Genomic DNA, 21,683 nt, shown 5'->3' on the forward strand with positions numbered 1-21,683 from the left:
GCTTTTCTCTTTCTTGCGCTGGATTCATGTCTGTTGAGAAAAAAATTGTGCTAGTCCCAAAAAATGAGTGCTGGTGGTCCCACCTGTAACCATCGGCTCTAACTAGGCACTGCTGCTTCTATATTTTACTCTTCATTCACTCATCCCAAAACTTCACTTTCCATGACTACTGGCATGATAAGCACCTACGAGTGATGTGGAGGACCCAGGGGTGGGGAAATGAGAGAACTGAAAAGAACGGCAGAATTAGATATGGGAAGATTATCCCTGACAAATGCTCTTTCCTCATATTAATGCCAATTGTTTTAAAAGGTCAACTGAAAAGATATGGCATACAACTGAGATGTGTAGTAACGTTGATTCCTTCGAAAGCATGGATTAGCATAATTTCCACCATACATGACATGTCCACTAGAGGATTTTGTGCCAACAGTAGTGCTAGTGGAAATGGAGAAAATCATGTTACCAACAGTGTTTCAGAGAATTGAAGGTACCACCCCTCCCCAAATCAGACCCATATTCTATTAAAGATTCCAGAATACATCTCACTTTCCTCCTAGCAGAAAGGTAATCTGGATTAGCAAACTGTCTCGGTAAAAGTTCGGTAAAAGTTCCATCTCTTATAGGAATTAAAGCCAATTCCAATCCGAATGAATGAAAACAAATTAGTCCTACTGCTGTTCTCATGTTCTGGGAGTACAAGAGATGGGTGCTGACCTGTCAGCAGTAAAACGTGGATTAAGAATCCAACAAGTAATTCTAACCACTGGTTGCCTCCCTGCAAGTCAAAGTTCAGATCCAAAGCAGAGGATATTATGGATTAAAGTTGCCTTTGGATATTAGAGGAACAGATAATGTTTTGTGAATCGAAAGAATCAAAAAGGGCCCTCTTTGCAACTGCACATAACAAGCATTTGCAATGCAATAGGTCTCGCACTTGCGAGAGTTTAAGCTATTGACATTGTAAATGACAATGCCTTTTATTTATCTGTTTTGATAATTAACACATAAATAAAAGGCATTGTCATTTACAATGCCAATAGCTCAAACTCTTGTAAATGCGAGACTATTGCATTTCAAAGAAGTGGCCGCCACTGTCCCGGGCTGCTTGGATAGTCAAAGCGTGCATGGTGCGCTGAATGTTGCAGGAAAGCATGTCGTGCCTGCTATAGGAGAAACTCATAAAAGAAAATAGTGCTTACGGACTAAATAAGACACACTGTGTAACAGCAGAGTAAAAGAGCAAGTCCTCATGGGAGGTTACAAATGAAGACAAGGCGGTACTAAGGAGGGGCTAACAAGCCTATTAACGAATCAGAAGCCAGCAATTACAAAGGACAATGACACAAGCCAATGAAAAATATGGGTGGAGAGTGGGCGAAGCTTCAAGTCCATACACGAATACAGGATGCCTTGCAGAGCAGCGCATGCGCTGCCCAGGCTTGACCTAAACATGTCTGCAATTGGCCATGAAAATGTCATTGCAACACAAGTCTGAGAACGAAACAATTTACTGGGTCGATATGGCCATATTGCCTGGCCAGCCACCCAGTTTGGTGATAAAGGATGACAATAACATAGACATAACATACGATTCTTATGAAATACTCCCTTTGAACTTGTACAAAACAGTATTGCTACCTTAATAGAAGCAGGAGGCCTTGGCCCATTTTACAATAAAAGAAGAAAGGCTCTAACACCTGATGTCAGTAAAACACAGTTTGTACTAAAAAAAACTACCAAAGCGTGTCCAAGCGTGGCAAACAATAACCAAACTGAAGGATGATTTTCAAGATACTACAGTTTTGTCATTTAAAGTTTCAAGCATGGTGTGTTCAGTGGTTACTATCACCAGTGATACAGGTTACCTAGCTGCGTTGGGTCGACATTCAGAGCATGAGTTTGGCAATTGTAACTTGAAACAACAGAGACCTAGGAACTAGTCTCACCCACTCAACGCCACTCCACCTCATTAATCTGAAGTCCTTCTCTCAGGGCTCGCGTGGTCCACACCACCCGCCCAGTAGACCTTATTCAGTGCTCTACTTCTTGTGGTGTGTGTATATTGGTGGCCCGTGTAGCATTTGAGGCAGGGGAATGTGCTTCGGGTGACTCTTCCTCCCATCCAGTGAGATTGGTTAGAAGGGTCTCCCAGTCATCTGTGATAAGATTGCGCATTAAGCCTCGTAGCTCCTCCTTTCCCAAGGTGTGCCCCTCAGTTGTCGCTCACTATAAATTCTTCCTTCCACCTACTGTGGGGCGGGCCATCAGGTGATCGCAAGGCCACAGCAACCGCTCGCTTGGCCAGTAACAGGCCTAGGTCAGTTAATTTGGAGCACACCTTGTTCACCAGGGCTCTGGGGTAAAGGCCCAGCAGGCAGCTCTGTAGCGTGTCAAGTCGTGGGTGCTGTGTGACCTCCACTAGTACTTGTGTCACTTGACGCCAGTAAGTAGACAATACTGGGCAGTTCCATACCATGAATATGAATCCTGCATCAATCATGGAGTTTTAGGGGCATGCCTTGTCCGTAGTGCCTTCTATGACATTCAGTCTGTGTTGGGTAAGGTATATAGCATGTAGGTAATTGAGTTGTGTAAGGGATTTTTTAGGTGTAGCTCATGTCGAGCATGCAAGTTTGGCCTCAACACTGTCACTTATGTGACACCTTTTTCTGACACTCCTATAGCTTTGAAGGCCCACTACACATGCAGAACAGAATTTGCCATCTACGTACTTAAATGCAGTTGTAATCTCTGCTACGTAGGGAGCACCAAACTGCGGGTGTATGTGGGAATCCTGCAACATCTCAGAGCTATAGTAAACTCTGACCAATCCTACCCAGTGGCCCGACATTTTAAAGCTGTACATAATAACAATCTCAACTGTTTACAGTACTTTGTTATCGATGCCGTGGCACCAAACAAAAAGGGTGGCAATAGAGAAAATACACTACGTCAGTTAGAGTCACGTTATATAGTGAATCTCGACAGCAAATCCCCGGCAGGCTTGAATTTAGGGGAAGACCTATATAATTTCTTATAACAATTTGTTATATATAAGAGAACACCTACATAGATACCTTATCCCGAGTAACTTTTTTACTACCATGAAATATTGTGACCCCTGGAAGTATCCACTTATTAGGGGATTTTCCAACAACACTATGTAGTCAATTTTCTCGCTTAGCTTTGATGCTTTTCAAGATTTTCGTTTTCTCCTTTATCATTTATTTCTTAATACTCTATTCGACATGATATAATATAAAGATAGTGTATTTATGCCTCACTCGCATATATGGATAGGTTTGATTTTAAAACCTCCATGTTAAATACAGAATGTTGTAAGAGCAATTTTTTCCTACCCCTTTTTAACTTTAGGCTTTTAGGTAATGTAATGGTTATCATGCAAATAACGATTATGGATGCCACATCTCTTTATTATGATATGAGTTAACCCAAAAAATTAATGTTTGAGCATGTAAGCACTTTTAGCACTCTTCGTATTATAGGCACATTTGCACCTTGAATAGCACTGTTCTGTGTTTTTTTACTATTATCCTCTAGCCATTTCATTATATAATTGCGCTATTGGAACAGCTTGTGGATAATAATTATATATATAGCTACGTATTCTATATGTACATGGGCACGGGTCATTGTTATATAGAATGCCCGTTGTAGTCAATCAACACAGCAGTATTTGAACATGTATACTATGAAGGTCTGAAAACAACTGGGTATTTGTACCTGGTTTACTATTCTATTTTAGCGTTCACTTCATTATCTGCACTAAAGTATAGCGTTGTTTGCACATGTATATTATAACATCATGTACGTTATTGGGTATTTGAACCAGTTTTTATCCTATTCAATGCTGTTTTTGCACATCATTAGCGTTTATGCATATATATGTTTCTTTGCATATAAGCAGTGATTGTTACCATATTAGGCTCCTGTATCATCAATACCATCTATTTTGAACATAATATATTTACTTGATGAAATTTACATTGTGTCCTGTAAAATATAGATCTACTAAAAAAATAGACGAGCATTATGCATTAGACTTATATGCTTATTAGCAATGGGATCAAGATCATATTTGCATCAGCCATCTATTGTAAAAGCATTGTACACAAGCGTTCTTATATTATGGATTAATATGGTTAAATCTTCTAAATCAATGAGCTGGTGGTTACAATACGGTGGTGTTAAAAAAACGATACATATTAAGTATTGTTTCTATGTTTATGAAAATGACGATTCACGTCACGTACCAGCACCATCACTGTGCCTTTAAATATTATTTCAGCCTTCCTGTTAGTTAAGTGAGCAAGGACACAACCTAGTGTCCGAAACGCATATCTATCTATCTATCTATCTCTCTCTCTCTCTCTCTCTCTCTCTCTCTCTCTCTCTGTCTCTGTCTCTGTCTCTCTCTCTCTCTCTCTCTCTCTATATATATATATATATATATATATATATATATATATATATATATATATATATATATATATATATATATATATATATATATATATATATATATATATGAATCTGGTGTTTCTTGAAATGCGGCATGTGGGCTGTAGGGCTGATATGCATTCCCTGGGCATCAATTTACATCCCAGAGTATCCTCCAAGTACGTCTCGACCCTATTCATCAGCAACATTGCCATTGAGAGGATAGGCTTGAGACCAGCTTCCTCCCACCTCCATACGTAAGCAGTGTCTAGACAGTATTGTGTGATTGGAGTTCACCCCCCCCCCCCAAAATAGCCCATATTGTGCTCATGAGGGTTCCATATGTCAGAAACTGGGAGCCTGGCAGGCTTTTCTCACTCATCAGGTCTGCGAAGCTATGCAGTGTGTTATTCACGTAGCAGTCCCCTATGGTGAGTATCCCAGCGTCCATGCATTCGGCCAGCTGCCGAGCAGTGAGGTGTCCTCCCCTAACCGTGAGAAGCCCCACCAGTAGACGCGGCAAGGCATATAGGACCCTTCCCCTGATTTTCCACACTGTCCTCTGTCAAAACTTATAGTAGGTTTTATTAACCTGCCAGTAAAATATTTCAGTTTAAGTAAAAATGTCCGTAACAATTATGCTGAGATTTTCAGTTTTTTGTGCAAACACCAGATCTGAAAAAGGGAAAGTAAACAAATGAAACAGACAGACAGAGAACCCTAAGTAAAAGAACTGCAATTGTTACTTTAATGTAGTTAGACTACTTCAGAAACCCACATAACCATGCAGTATCAATTATCCTCAGTTAATTTTTTCACTAAACAAGATGACTGTATTCATTGCTTTCTCTGTGCCTGAGGTCTGGTTTCTTTTGTGGAAGCAGATGGCAAGCTTATCAATTTAACAGCAGCATCCATAACGTAGAAGTAGCTGGCACTGCATGGCTTTCATAAGAAACAAGTATTGAGAACATGGGTTTCAAAAAGCGGTTGTTCACTGCTCTGATGGCAGATAAGTGTAACCCAAGTTGATGTTTTCACTGCTCTGACATCAGAGCAATACACAACCAGGATCTGAAACAAGTGTTCAGACAGACACTGCTCTCCAACACCCTGGGTTGTGAAGAGATTCTAGAGAGGTAGTAAAATGGCAATTTACTGTCACTCCTCACTCCTGCCTCTCTCAGGTCGCCATGGACTTAAGAGACACCAGGCAATGCCTGCCTCCCCTGCAGTCACAGGCCTGAAAAAATTGGTCTCACTATGGATTCCAGACCATGCTCAAGGAACTGCGGTTTGCACAGTGTAAGCCCTTGCAGCTGTAAGATTGGTGGGGCGGAAATGCACATGGGCTGGTGGCGAGGGATATGTTTAATATGAGGACACACGGGCAGGAAGACACCTAGGATGGAAGAGGATGCGGGAGAATAACATAACATAACATTTTAGATGGGTAGTTTTCAATAATGGGTTTCTAACACAGTTCCAAGTGACATTACAGAAAACAAGAGTAGATTTGATTATTTGGTGTTACTTTGAAACCCTTTGTGCAAAATAACCCGGTAATTGACTGCTACCCGTCCACATTTCTGTCTTTCTTCTTCCATCATAAAATAGGCACTAAATGGAATGGCAAGCGCCGTCTTAAAAATGTTTGGTGAGAATCACTACACAAGGGATTTGAGGGGCAAAGCAAAAAAATGATGCTTTAATATAAAGCAAACTCTGGAGTCAGAGGCACAATAGTATTTTCTGGTAAACATTTTATTTGCTTCGGCAAACGAAACGTTGTTATCAAAATTGCGGGTGGTACAGAACACCGCGGCTTGCCTCATTTGCAATCTGCCATCTGGGACTGCCTCCTCTCCCATTCTGCAGACCTTGCATTGGCTCCTGGTTTTTAACCCGTTCCCCGCTCATGACGGAACCACTCCGTCATGAGCCACTGTTGCGCTGTGCTCATGACTGAGTGGTTCCGTCATGCTGCAGCCGTTGGCGGCCGCTCCTCCCACGCGGCGCTAATTCCCCGCCTGTGCGGGTGATTAGCGCAGTGGGTGGAGTCATGACGGAACCACGCCGTCATGAGCACAGCTCACCCGTGACTCATGACGGCGTGGTTCCGTCATGAGCACAGCGGCGCCGTCAACCCCCCCAAACCCCCCCAGTGCTGAGACTTTTGAGATCGAGTGATAAATCATTGTTAATCATTCCTCGGGTCAAAAGGGCCCGTTCGTGTGGCAGGTCCTTTTCCTATCTGGCTCATTATTGGAACAAACTGCCACACCATATTCGGATTTGTTCGGATAATTCTCGTTTTAGGAAAGTACTTAAGACAATTTTGTTCTGACCTAGGTGCTCTGGTTGCCCTGTCTCTTGGTTGTGCCGAGATACCCCTTGGTGTGATTCGAGTGTGTTATAAATTAAAGTAACATAGCATAACATAACTGATGGATAGTCATAGATGTGGCTGTTCTCCGGATCTTAACTATGAGGCTGTACCTGAGAAGAGAAGCAGTTCCAGGCCTACTCTTTGCTGAATGTGCATGAAGAGTAGCTGGAGAGTGTCTTTAAGCCTTTTGCTACCAAATGAAACACCCTGACACTATCCACCTTCCTAAAGACTGCTTAGAAACTCTGTAGAGTTTGCTCTATAGCTAATAAAGAGCTGAATGGCCTTATAAATGTTTTAGATTTATCAGGGTAGTTTCTAATGATTATCTTACCATTCATGATGTAAAAAATTCTCTCTGCAACAGAGGAATGTTATGTTATGTTATGTTATGGTAATTTATAGAGCGCAACGAATCACCCTGGGGCATCTCGGCGCTATGCCTGATAGAAAACCTAAAGAGTAAGAGGAAATGAACAAGAAGGAAAGGAGAGACCGAGATGGTCAGAACTAAAAGAAAAACCAATCACGGAGGAATTAGAATAGGAAGGTTTTCAGTTTTTTCCTGAACAAGATGAGGGAGGAGCAGGAGCGTATGGATGTAGGGAGCATATTCCAGTAGCGGGGGGCAAGATATGAGAAGGATCTTCCCCCCGAGCGGGCAAGGCGGATACGAGGGATCTTCAAGAGCCCTAATGAATTTGACCTAAGGTGCCGAATTGAAGTTTGTTTAGTAAGTTTGCGTGATAGATATTGAGGTCCTTTCCCCTTTAAGGCCTTGTAAGTAAGACAGCAGGTCTTGAAAAAATGCTCGTTTCTTTATTGGGAGTCAGTGAAGGTCAAACAATAGCGAGGCTGATGCCGAGACCGGAGGGCGGTTCAGTATCATACGTGCGACCGTATTTTGTATGGTCTGCAGTTTTCTTAGCAGTGTCGGGCCCAGATCTGCCAGTAGTGCATTGCCGTAGTCAAGACGGGAAATCACCATGGCCTGGACCAAGGTTTTTCAATGTGTGGTGGGTAAGTAGGGGAGGATTTTTCGTAGGAGCCGGAGGCTGTAGTAGCAGGAGCTGGTCGTTGCTGCGATATGATCCTTCATGGAAAGGGCTTGATCCAGTTTAAAGCCCAAGTTTTTTACCGCTTGTTTGGCGACGGGGGGACTCCCCAGGTCGACGGGCCAGAAGCCCTGAGACCAGCACACCGAGGCTTTCCCAATTAGCATAATTTCAGTTTTGTTGGGATTTAGTTGAAGATAATTCTCCGTCATCCAATTTGCGATGTTATGCATTCCCGCTGCAAGACGCAGGTGTTCAAATTTTGCTCCAGGATTGATTTTAAAAATAAGCTGAGTATCATCTGCGTACGAGATTATCTCAAAACCAGATGATTCGGCAATCTTTGCTAGCGGGGCCATATATAAATTGAATAATGTGGGGCTAAGGCAGGATCCCTGCGGAACCCCTTTGTCCACACAATACTTATCAGAGTGGTAGGGTCCTAGTATGATCGTCTGGCTTCTGTCCGAGAGGAAGTTTTGTATCCATTTTAGAGCCTGATCTCGGATCCCACAAGAGTACAGTCTCTCCAATAGCTTAGCGTGTGAGATGGTGTCGAATGCTGCAGATAAATCTAGGAGGACCAAGATGGCAGATCCTCCGGCATCCCTTTCCAGTCTCAGAGAATCCGTCACTGCCAGGATCGCGGTTTCAGTACTGAATCCTGGGCGGAATCCTGACTGTGACTGGTCTAGATGATTGTTAGACTCTAGATGGAAGCTTAGCTGTTTGTTAATAGCTGATTCCAGAAGTTTGCCTAATAGAGGTAGCAGAGATATCGGACGATAGTTATCCAGTATGAGAGGGTCAGCAGATGGCTTTTTAAGAATGGGGCGGTCAAACGCTTCCTTCCAGGTTTGGGGGATGATGCCCGACCTGATGGAGCAGTTGAAAATGTCTTGGATTTCGGAGGTGCAACTTGGAGCTAACAGGGCCATGATTCTGGAAGGGCATAAATCGCTCGGGGAGCCTGATTTAGCTAAAGAAATTAGTTAAAAAACTTCCGTTGTAGAAAGAGGTTGAAATTGTGTAAGATTAGTGGAAACTGGTTGATGGTTTTCTTCGAGGCTCCTACCGCAGGTTACAGGCCGAATTGATACTGGAGGGAAATTAGCGTAGATCAGTGCTATTTTATCGTGAAAGTGTGAATCAAGGGAGTTGCAAAGATCCTGAGATTCCAGTTGGGGTGGCCTGCATGCTTGAGGCGAGACTAGAGTTCAATATTACAGCAATGGATATTGAATGTAAAAAAGATATAGTCAAATTCCAACACAACGTGACCAATGCAAGTCCGGGTTCTATCAGGGCAGCGTTGCAGGTGGTTTTCACAGACAATAACAGTCGTTGGGCGAGGTATCTCTTGAGTGCCAAACAAACACTGGGTCCACCAATCGAACCTCCTACAGATATATCTTTAACAAAGGGTAGAGTAAAGATCCTGCTAAAAAAGTTTGGAAAGAATATCTCGAGGCAACAGGACCGAATCCTGGGCGGAATCCTGACTGTGACTGGTCTAGATGATTGTTAGACTCTAGATGGAAGCTTAGCTGTTTGTTAATAGCTGATTCCAAAAGTTTGCCTAATAGAGGTAGCAGAGATATCGGACGATAGTTATCCAGTATGAGAGGGTCAGCAGCTGGCTTTTTAAGAATGGGGCGGACAAACGCTTCCTTCCAGGTTTGGGGGATGATGCCCGACCTGATGGAGCAGTTGAAAATTTCTTGAATTTCGGAGGTGCAACTTGGAGCTAACAGGGCCATGATTCTGGAAGGGCATAAATCGCTCGGGGAGCCTGATTTAGCTAAAGAAATTAGTTAAAAAACTTCCGTTGTAGAAAGAGGTTGAAATTGTGTAAGATTAGTGGAAACTGATTGATGGTTTTATTCGAGGCTCCTACCGCAGGTTACAGGCCGAATTGATACTGGAGGGAAATTAGCGTAGATCAGTGCTATTTTATCGTGAAAGTGTGAATCAAGGGAGTTGCAAAGATCCTGAGATTCCAGTTGGGGTGGCCTGCATGCTTGAGGCGAGACTAGAGTTCAATATTACAGCAATGGATATTGAATGTAAAAAAGATATAGTCAAATTCCAACACAACGTGACCAATGCAAGTCCGGGTTCTATCAGGGCAGCGTTGCAGGTGGTTTTCACAGACAATAACAGTCGTTGGGCGAGGTATCTCTTGAGTGCCAAACAAACACTGGGTCCACCAATCGAACCTCCTACAGATATATCTTTAACAAAGGGTAGAGTAAAGATCCTGCTAAAAAAGTGTGGAAAGAATATCTCGAGGCAACAGGACCTTGAACGGATCAGATTGGTCCATGGTGCAGAAGGCCTCACCAACTCACATGAAAGCACCACATGCCAGCCTTATTTAAAAGCCGGCCTTGGAAGAAAAGCCCTACAAAATGTTATGAGAGTGTGACTCTTAACCCTGCCAATACAAGACTACAGAGCCCACTGGAAAAACTGGTCACCAAGTGGCTCCGGCTGCTGCCTGTGTCAATATCACACAGAATCCGCAGAGCATGTCATTTGTTGTTGCCCAGTCTTGCTTTCTCCAAGGTGCTTGTACCTAAGAACCATGTTTATACAACACAGCGTGAGATCATGTAAGGAGGCCTTAAGGCATATTTACACCACTATTGTCCCGATGGAACTGGCACTAATCGGGAAGTTTTACGCGGCTGCTGAAATGCTCATACGAACAGCCAGAGAAGAGTCAGCTGAATAATCCATGTCCAAGCACCTCCGATAACTGTACTTTGCACACTCCATACGCCAAATTCTGCATATGCTGCTAATAAATGGACTGTGTTTAATCACTGTATAGTATTTCTGCTTTTTACACATGTCTTTTTAATCAGATCTTATGTTTTTAAATTGCACTTTTGTTGCTTCCTTTGTAAAAGATTTTAAATAATCATACCAAGCACCTCCGATAATTGTACTTTGCACACTCCATACGCCAAATTCTGCATATGCTGCTACTAAATGGACTGTGTTTAATCACTGCATAGTATTTCTGCTTTTTACACATGTCTTTTTAATCAGATCTTATGCTTTTAACTTGTACTTTTGTTGCTTCCCTTGTAAAAGATTTTAAATAATCATACAATAAAGGTCTTCTTAGTCACTTTCATGTTAGGGGGAGGGGGGAAGGACGAATAGGTGCCTGATGTTAGTGAAGATCAAGTCTAGGGCATGACCTGCCTTGTGCGTGGGGCCGGAAGTCAGTAAGGAAAGGCCAATTTGCGATAGGCTGCTGAGGAGGTGAATCACCTCAGGGTTAAGAGAGTCTTCACCGTGAAAATTAAAATCTCCAAGCAGCATAAAGTTGCTGGAGGCTAAGACCTTCGTAGCAATCAGTTCAGTTAGGTCATTAGCGAAATGGGACCTGGGTCCTGGTGGACGGTAAATCAGGGCCCCATCCCAGCAGTCCGAGTGCGACCTAGTGACTCTGAAAAAGCCTAGTTCCAGGCCGTCCGTACTCTGTGAATCAGTCCATTTGACGTTCAAATGGTCCTTAAAAGCAATTGCGATTCCACCCCCCCTGTTTTCCCTGCCTATCCAGATGGATGAATTTATATCCGTCTGGTATGGCAAGGTTAATCTGAGGGAGGTTTGTGGGATTTAACCAGGTTTCGGTCAGAAAACATAGATCTGGGGAACTGGAGTGGATCATGTCCCAAATTTCAGTCGGATGTTTGGCCAGAGACCTGACATTGCATAGAATGAATTTTGGAGTGGGCTGGTCTGACTCGGGCTGATCTGCTCCTGCCGGTGTGTTTGGTTTTGCAACACAAATGGCAGATATAACATGTTACTGGTCCTTCCAGGTTGCAGGGAAAGGTGTTTGGGCAGCTAGTCATGGATAGTGACTGGGAAACAGCCCTAGACTTGATGTCAAGTAGGTCCGCTGTGGAATACGTTATGCGGGGCATAATAGAGGTTGAAGTCATGATTTGAGCAGCCCTTCCTGGCTTAGGGCTTGTATGGGCGCGGACGGTCGCAGACGGGCTTGCCTTGGGCGCGCCTTTGGCGCGCCCGCAGCACGCCCGCTGCGTGCGTCCGCTGCGCGTGCGTACCAGCTGCTTCATTTATGCTGGATTAATCCTGATAGCTAGTCTGCTGACTGCTTGTCCCACCCAAGATGGCGGTTTTCCCAAGCAGTGAGCCTAGCCGTCCAACGTCAGGCGTTCAAGCGCGACTACCCAGCAAAGAAGGATCACGAGGTAAAGGAGGGTAAAATACAAGTGCAAATATCAATTTTTCTTTTAAAAAGAGTAATGTCCTTAGCAGCAACAGTAATAATACAGTGATAAAAATAGCAGTTAAGAAGATATCGCCGCTATTACTCGTTTCCCGGCTTCCGCCTCAGGAAACTATCAAGGAATGACAAGGGAAAAGAGACACATAAAGAAATCATTTCATTTTTGTGAAAACCCGAAGGCATTTTCTGTATGAAAGACGGGTTAGTTCAAAGGATACCTTATCAACAGATTGGTCAATGCAACAGCACCAAATAAGCTAATTTTCAGGATAGGTGTTGGAGATCAGACTGGCACAGGGTTTCAAATGGAGAGGCATCCGTTTGGAAAGGACCATAATCAGTTTTCATTGAGGAGATAGACTTCTCACCATAGTGTATACTATGAGCCCGGAAGGCATGAACCCTAATGGAAGAGAATGGTAGGCAAGCTTGGTTAAGCTAGGAAAGTGTGGAGGTGCCATTTAACCGTAGCATACTCTTGGGTCGATGTTCTTACACAAACACCATATGCATAGATTTTGCAGAATGAGCCTTAGCCTCAGTGAGGAGGTCCATACAATTTCTGCAGGAAGTTTTAATTATCTGTACTGCAGGTATTCAGAGGCAATGCTGTCAGCTTCAGCACAGGGAGGATGTGATGGTGAATGTGGCAAGTCATTGGAGATAGATAATTTGGTCTGTACAACAATCTCTCCTGTGGCATAAGTAATAGGTGAGGGGCATCTGGAAACATCTAAGGATGTGGATGCACAAGTGTTGCCAGGATCAGTGTTGTTCTTACTATGAACAACACGTTTGAACAAGAGGAATCAGACAAATATTTAAAAGCAAATTGCATGAAAAATTCATTAAAGGATATTTTTCTTGGCGCTCAGTTCTGCATACCTGGTTTAAAAGTCTCTGCATTTTGAGATTTTTGTCCTTATAAAGAGATCCCTTGAATGGAATCTCATTCTCAAGCCTCTTAGTTTGGAAAGATTTGTCAGAACGTTTACTTTAAGCTCCAACATCAGCAGTATCGTTGTGGTACAGCCAGTTCTCCTCACTATTTTAAGACCTAGATAATGTTGCTGATAAATGTAATATTACACTCCCTTGGTTTTCTTCACTTCTAAGTGATAGCCGCTGATGACCCATCAAGGATTAAGTGAGCATGGAAGGCGGAGTTTGGACGCAAATACAAAAAAAATAACCGTTTTCACAATTATAAAGATACGTGTCCAATGAGTGGTATTTCTTTGAAAATGAATTGGTTTGAAATATGACAATTCAAAACGGCGAGGCAAAGGTAAAAAGCCAAAGTGGATAGGGCTTCCGGTTGAGAGGTTATGACCTCAGCCATTGTCAATTATTTTCTATGGATTAAAAATATGACTCACTACAATGGTATGGGGCTGGCTTTCAGTGCACTTCTAAAAGGATTCAAAACCTCAGAACTACTATTGCGCTGTTTCAGTATGATGCACAGTAGATAAAGGTGGTAGCTTAGTGCAACATAAAAGTACTGGTTTAGGTCAAGGTAGCTCAGTATGTCCTGCGCTCCTGCCCCACAGCTTAAGACTAAAAGATCAGTCAAGTCGCTACATGAGAAATAAAGGGAGTGGGTGTCGTCAGCTTTTCAAACAAAGAGTGACAGAGCAAACCTTTTCAAAAATCCACCTGTGCCCCAAAGTGATCCTTGGTGGACAGACAAGCGCTGGTACTACTGAGTGACCCTTATGGGTCAACACCCAAAAATTGTGAAGTGCGGTTCCCTTTTTTGATGGATCGAAAGCACTGGATATTCATGGGCCTGTATTTCAAAATGGTTCGCGGTGGTCGAAATGTTTCGGGCCAAGATGCCTTAGGTCCCAATAAATCAGATAAAGCCAGTAAAGCTTAAACACAATCTGCCAAGTGCAATATTTGGGAGGCTGGTCCTGATGCGATATGGCTCCTGTATGTGGGGCTCTCACCCTTACGCACTCAGTACAGTAAAAATGGTGTTGGTGGTCTACTGAGCTTCAGCTGAAAAGTTTGTTGGGAATATACTGAGTTGTGTCTTTATGAACCAGAAATAGAAAGCTCTCCAGCCCAGGACTGGCATCATTTCAGGAAGCAAGACGGCAGAGTGGCGCTAAAAGGAAAGCCAATAAATATTCATTGATTCCCCTGGTGAAGTCCAGCTTTGCCTGTCCATTTCTATGCCAGGGTGGTGACCTTGGGTGCCTGGGGTGATTGGCTCTCTTGCAACTTGGGGGAGTCCCCAGCAAAATGGGTATGGCCCCTGCACTAACAAATCTTAGCCTATAAATCCAGCAAGACTCTGCAGCTTGAATAAAACTCCCACAGGCATGAGTGTATGAAATGGGGAGATTGGCAGTTCAGCAGACGAGCATAACAGGTCCCAAAGGCATAAGAACATAATGCTGCACAGCCTCAGGTCTCTCTTATGATTACTATTACAGTGGTGCTGACAGTCACAGATGTAACTACCTGCAGAGCAAAGATACAGTTTGAAGGCCCACAGACCACCTTACTTTGGACAATCAGTTCAGCTGCAAAAATCACTATGACAACAAGGAGATAACCTGCCACAAAACAAACGTAGTTTAGTAGCATCTTGCATTACTTTGCTTTTCCGAAGAAATTTCTGGAGTACTGAGGTTCGAAGGAGGCTAGTACATGAAAAAGTTAATTTGTAACTGCGGTTTTACAGCCTTGGCATCTTTCATAGATTTTCATGCTTGAATTATTCCTTGTTGTTAGGTTGGAAATCCTCACTAATCAATAATAAATATAGTAATCAATCAATCAATCAAAGCATTTATATAGCGCACTACTCACCCAGAGGGTCTCAAGGCGCTAGGGGAGGGGGGTCCGCTACTGCTCGAACAGCCAGGTCTTGAGTTGCTTCCTGAAGGCGAGGTGGTCCTGGGTCAGGCGGAGGTGGGTCGGGAGGGAGTTCCACGTCCTGGCGGCGAGGAAGGAGAAGGACCGTCCCCCTGTGGTGGCTCTTCGGATGCGGGGGACGGTGGCGAGGGCGTGGCCGGTCGATCGAAGCTGGCGTTTGGGAGCGTAGATGTTGAGGCGGCTGTTGAGGTATCCTGGGCCTTGGTTGTGTAGGGCTTTGTGTGCGTGGGTGAGGAGTCGGAAGGTGATTCTCTTGGTGACCGGGAGCCAGTGCAGGTCTCTCAGGTGTCCGGAGATGTGGCAGCGACGGGGGATGTCCAGGATGAGTCGTGCTGAGGCGTTCTGGATCCGCTGAAGTCTTTTCTGGAGTTTGGCGGTGGTTCCGGCGTAGAGGGAGTTGCCGTAGTCCAGACGGCTGGTGACGAGGGCCTGGGTGACCGTCTTCCTGGTCTCGGTGGGGATCCACCGGAAGATCTTTCGTAGCATGCGCAGGATGTTGAAGCACGACGAGGAGACGGCGTTGACTTGTCTGGTCATGGAGAGGGTGGAGTCCAGGATGAAGCCCAGGTTGCGTGCGTGGTCTGTTGGTTTGGGTGCGCTGCCTAGGGCGGGGGGCCACCAGGAGTCGTCCCAGGCGGAGGGTGAGGATCCCAGGATGAGGACTTCCGTCTTGTCCGAGTTCAGTTTCAGGCGGCTGTTCTTCATCCATTCGGCTACCTCTTTCATCCCTTTGTGGAGGTTGGCTCTGGCGGTGGCGGGGTCGTTGGTGAGGGAGAGAATCAGCTGGGTGTCGTCGGCGCAGGAGATGATGTTGAGGTTGTGCTGGCGTGCGATGTCTGCGAGGGGGCTCATGTACACGTTGAAGAGGGTTGGACTGAGCGAGGAGCCTTGAGGAACGCCGCAGATGACTTCGGTGGCTTCAGATCTGAACGGGGGGAGGCGGACTCTCTGTGTCCTTCCGGCGAGGAAGGAGATGATCCACTCCAGTGCCTTCTCCTGGATTCCGACGTTGCTGAGTCGCTGCACTAGTGTACGGTGGCAGACAGTGTCGAAGGCCGCGGAGAGGTCTAGGAGGATGAGGGCCGCTGTTTCTCCGTTGTCAAGCAGAGCTCGGATGTCATCGGTGGCTGCGATCAGGGCGGTCTCGGTGCTGTGGTTGGCCCGGAAGCCAGACTGCGAGAGGTCGAGGGATCCGTTCGTCTCGAGGAAGGCGGCCAGCTGCTTGTTCACGGTCTTCTCGATGACTTTTGCAGGAAACGGGAGCAGCGAGATGGGGCGGTAGTTCTTGAGGTCGGTGGGGTCGGCTGATGGCTTCTTTAGTAGAGCGCTGAGTTCGGCGTGCTTCCAGCTCTCCGGGAAGGTAGCGGTGTCGAAGGAGGTGTTGATGATGTCCCGCAGGTGGGGTGCGATGACAGCGTCGGCCTTGTTGAAGACGTGGTGAGGGCAGGGGTCGGTAGGAGATCCGGAGTGGATGGAGTTCATCGTGCGGACGGTGTCTTCGGTGCTGATCGGGGTCCAGGCGCGGAGGGTGGTGGTGGGGGGCGGTGGTTCGGTCGTGGCGTGCGGCGGTTGAGTGCTGAAGCTGTTGTGTATGTCCGCGATCTTGTTGTGGAAGTAGGAGGGGAGGGAGTTGCAGAGGTCTTGTGAAGGGGTGATGTCGTTGTTACCGGCGTTGGGGTTGGAGAGCTCTTTGACGATGTTGAAGAGTTCCTTGCTGTTGTGTGCGTTGTTGTCCAGTCGTTCCTTGAATGCGGTTTTCTTGGTGGCGTGGATGAGTTGGTGGTGTTTTCGGGTGGCGAGCTTGAGGGCAGTCATGTTGTCTGGTGTTGGGTCTCTGCGCCAGGTTCTCTCAAGGGCTCGGCAGTTCTTCTTGGAGCTCTTGAGTTCGTCGGTGAACCATGGGGCTTTCTTGCTACCGGGTCTGCTGGTCGGGGTCTTCAGAGGGGCGAGGTCGTCTGCGCAGTCGCTGATCCACTTCGTGAGGTTGGTGGCTGCTTGGCTGGGGTTCGTTGCGCTGGTGGGTGGGTTCTTGCTCAGGGCGGTCGCGAGCTGGTCGGCTGTGATCTTGTTCCAGCTTCTGCGTGCAACCTGTTGCTGGTGGTGGTGGATCATGGTCCTTCTGAAGCTGAAGTGGACGCAGCTGTGGTCCGTCCAGTGGAGTCCGGTGGCGTGGCTGAAGGCGATGTCCTTGCTGGATGAGAAGACGGGGTCGAGTGTGTGTCCGGCGTAGTGGGTGGGGGTGGTGACCAGCTGCTTGAGTCCGAGGTTGGCGAGGTTGTCCAGCAGGGTGGTGGTGTTGCGGTCGTTGTTGTTCTCCAGGTGGAAGTAGTGTACATTAACACTTAAAAGCACTGAACGTTACATTGGCTATCTAGGTCGTATTCACCTGATTATAGTTAACCCGAACACCAGCCAGAGAACAGTACCCTCTGCCCTTCCGCTCTCAGAGGCTTCTCATTACCAGATCTTCTAGTCCATTTAGTGTCAATTCTATTAATTGGGGCCTCATGAAAAGGGGAGGTTGGTGGTTCGTATGTGACTCTATAAAAGATGCCAGTGTGAGAAAATCGGAGTTATAGGTAAGTAACCTTTTTTCTTTCTCCTGCATTGCATCTTTCACAGAGTTTCATGCTTGAATTAAGATTACCAAAGCAGTTTATTAAAGATAATATACAGAGGGAATGAGACAATCCTCAAGTAAAATGGCTTCTTACCTCTGCTCATTCCACCGCTTTTTCCTTGTCTATCTTAATGTTGATGCAGTAGTGCTTAGAGAAAGCTCGCACTATCTTCCACATTGCTGCTTTGCAAACCTCTTTGAGTTGTAGTCCTGCAAAAAAGGGCTGCTGTAGATGCCATAGCTGTAGTTGAGTGAACTCTGACTGCTCTTGAAAGCGGTCTGTTCACAGAATTATGAGCCGAGCTAACGCAAGCAACAATCCATTTTATTAAGAGTTTGCTTTGTTATCAGTCAGCCCTTATTCAAAGGGTCAAAAGCAATGAATAGCTGATCCATATGAAAGAAATGCTTTGTGCTGCTGTATAGGCAGAATCTGAAATATCGTTTAATGTTTAGGGAATGCAATTCTCTTTCTGCTTGTGTGGTGGGATTTGGAAAAGAAAGTTGGAAGCAAAATATTTTGCTATATGTGAAACGTTGTTGTCACTTTCGGAATAAACATTGGGCATGCATTCAATGGTATCTGTCTTTAAAAACAACGCAGAAAAGATTCTTTACAGGAAAGAGTGTGAGTTCACTCAGTCTTCTTACTGATGTAACTCTTAGTAAAAACTCTGTTTTCCAAAAGAGACAATGTATCAAAGCTGTGTGAATTGGTTCGAAGGGTGCATGCAACAAAGCCAACAACACTGTATGGAGCTGCCATTCTGATGACAATTTAGCCTTAGAAGGGAATGCCCTTAATAACCCTTTCACAAATTATTTAAGTATTCTTTCAGAGGAGAGGAGCCTAGCGCGCAACCAAGATGGCCGCGTAGGTGCGAGGCTCCCGAGGACCTCCGCGACCTCCTGCATAAATCCTGACTATATCCTGTCCTTGACGAGGGGACTGTGTTCGTGAGACCGAGCTGAGGTGCCATCCGTTTTCCGTTTCCAAATCGGACCTCGGACACCGGCGGGAGCATCGATTGAGGTTTGCGGCCTTCTCCACGCCGGCCCCCCGGATTGGAGTTGTGGGGCGATCCGGAGACAAAGTGAACAACAGCGGCGGGCGAGGCTGGGCGATTCGCGTACCCCGCACTTTCACTTTCGCTTTCGCGCCCTCCTTGCTGCCAAGCGAGGTAGGGTCGCGAGGCGGCGTGCAGTGGTGTGACTTCATCGGGGTGCCCTGCCTGCCCGCCAGCTGTGGTCTGCCCTTTGGAGCTGTGGTCGCCCTCCCCCGGAGCCCGTGAACTGGTCTGTCAGCCCCTTTCAAGGAGATTGGCACGATTTGGGGACTGGAGCCATGTCCACGAAACAAGATGGCGACCGGGCAAAGGTGAAATCGACCCGCCGTGGCGCAGCCCCTCAGTCTAACAGCAAGGACCGCTACACCCTCCAGAAGGGATCTCCAGAGGCGCCGCGTAGGTCCCCTGTTGGCCCGACTGATGCCCCTGCTTTGCCCGCGGATCTGACCCTCCGGGACGTCATGGGCGCCATCGCCGAGATGAAGGCCTCAGTGGACAAGCGCTTTGACACTCTGGTGCAAAAGATTGACTCGGTCCTCGTGGATGTGGGCCTGGTGAGGGCCGATCTGTCCAAGACGAATGACCGGGTCGACTCTTTGGCCCACACCACCTCGGGCCTCACAACGGACGTGGCAGCCCTCCAAAAGGAGGTGCGCCGACTGGGCCAGGCGAGCGCCCTGATGGATTGTCGACTGGAAGATTCCGAGGGTCGGGCCCGGAGGAACAATGTTCGCATTGTCGGGGTGCCGGAGGGATGTGAGGAGGAGGCGGCGGATCTGTTTGTGGAGGACCTGATCCTCACCCGTCTCCAGCCCCGGGGGCTGAGTAAACTCTTCGCAGTGGAACGTGCCCACAGGGTCCCCGGAGGGAGACCTAAGACCGGAGCCCCTCCGAGGCCTCTCATTGCCCGGATCTTCAACTTTCGGGACAGAGACGCTATCCTGCAGACTTCTAGGCAACAAGGACCGGTCAGACTCGACAATATGGATGTAAACTTTTATCCTGATTTTACTCCGGCGGTCCAGAAGCAGAGACTGAGTTTTCTCGGAGTCAAACGTCGCCTACGGGACCTGAACCTCAAGTATGCGATGCTTTTTCCAGCGAAGTTGAGGGTAGAGGTGGATGGCCGCACGCACTTTTTTGATCGTCCCGAGGCGGCCGGGGACTGGTTGGACACTTTGCCCGGGGATCGGGGCCGGGGGGGTGGGGGGGGCGCGGTTGGTGGGGAGGGCTTGCCGGATCAGGACTGAGGGACTAATAGTAGGCCTTGCTCTGGACAACATTATTGTCATCATTGACTGATTGTGTAAGTTCCCCTCCCATGGAGGTCGTACGGGGTCTCTTGGGGGCTTTCCCTCCTCCTCTGGGGGACTAGTTAGTGTTTTCATCTATGGGGCGACAGGCACACTGCACTTTGGGGGGGCTGTTCGGGCTCATGCAGGGGTGCAGGGAGGGGGGAGTTCTGTTGGGACGGGTGGGTTGGGGTGGGGTGTTGTTCGTTTTTACCGCAAGGCAAACCCTTTACTGTATTGGTGTTTTTGATGTGCTCTCGGGGGGACGAGTGATGGCTTCTGTATGTGATGGGGGGTAGGGACTTGACTTTGTTGTCTTGGAACGTTAATGGACTGGGGGACAGGATTAAGCGAGGTGTGGTCCTGCAGTATCTGAAACGAATTTCGCCAGATGTGGTCTTTCTGCAGGAGACACACCTTATTGGTAATTCCTTCTTTGCCATGAATCGGCGTGGCTATCGTTTGGTGGCCCACTCGGGCTTCACGTCTGGCTCGCGGGGGGTGGGCATCATGGTTAAGAACTCGCTCCCGCTGGAAATAGATGAGGTGCGCCATGATGAGAGGGGACGCTACACTGCCTTGGTGGGGAGAATGGAGGGCAAAGTGGTTGTCTTTGTTTCAGTGTATGTCCCACCGGGGCTACAGTCTACCACTTTTGCGGACCTGGGGCGCCTCCTCCTTGACCTTCCGGGGGGGCTTCTGGTGGTTGGGGGGGATTTCAATGCGGTGGTTTCTGGGACTATGGATCGTCACCCCCCTAGGGACCTCCCCCGGGCGCAGGCATGGCTGACCGGCCTTTTAGATACATTGGGATTGGTGGACTGCTGGCGCTTAAAACATCCCACGCAGCTGCAATACACCTTCCATTCGGGTGCCCATGGTAGCCTCTCGCGGCTTGATCATATCCTTGTCCCTGCGGCCTATGCTGGGAGGGTGGGAGAGGTGCGCCATCTGGCGCGGGGTATTTCAGATCACTCCCCGCTCCTGTTGCACTTTGGTGTCCTCCCGAGGGGGGAGGGCAGGGTAGCTCCAATCAATGCCTGGTATCTGCGCGACCCCACTATTCGCGCTGACCTGATTAAATCCTTGCAGCGGTATTTCGAGGAGAATGTGGGGTCTGTCCCTTCGGCTATCTCCCTTTGGGAGGCCTTCAAGACAGTTATTAGGGGGGAGGCCCTCTCCTTCATATCCCATGCCCGGAGGCGCGAGCAGGAGGAGGTGACCCGAGTGGAGGCCGAAATTACTGAACTGGAGGGTGATTTGGGGAGTGGGGTGACGGATGCTGCACTGCATGTTTTACACCTTAAGCAAGCGGCCTATAGGGCCCTCGTCACGGAGGCAGCCAGGGGCCTCAGCAGAGAGCAACAGGGGCGACTGTATGATGTGGGTGATAAGGCTGGTAAATTGATTACGTGGTTGGATAAAAAGGAGAGAGCGAGTCGTGTGGTTCCGCTGATTGAGAGGATGGATGGTGTACGTGTCACCGAGCCAGAAGACATTGTCTCTTGCTTCGCGGATTATTTCCGCGAGGTGTATTCCCCGGTCTCTCCCTGCTCGGAGGCGGATTCTCATGCCCTGCTTCGAGATATCGCGCTGCCCTCCCTTTCGGTGGAGGACAGGGAGTCGTT

General features: G+C 47.1%; 1 protein-coding gene across 1 annotated transcript in view; it reads right to left on the reverse strand.

Annotated features, from left to right (window-relative positions):
• Positions 1–21,683, reverse strand: part of LOC146798677 (girdin-like) — a 439,241-nt gene that overhangs the window by 201,456 nt on the left and 216,102 nt on the right. The gene's annotated exons all lie outside the window — the stretch shown is intronic.

Source organism: Triturus cristatus, chromosome 9, assembly GCF_964204655.1.
Source record: "Triturus cristatus chromosome 9, aTriCri1.1, whole genome shotgun sequence".
Classification (NCBI taxonomy): domain Eukaryota; kingdom Metazoa; phylum Chordata; class Amphibia; order Caudata; family Salamandridae; genus Triturus; species Triturus cristatus.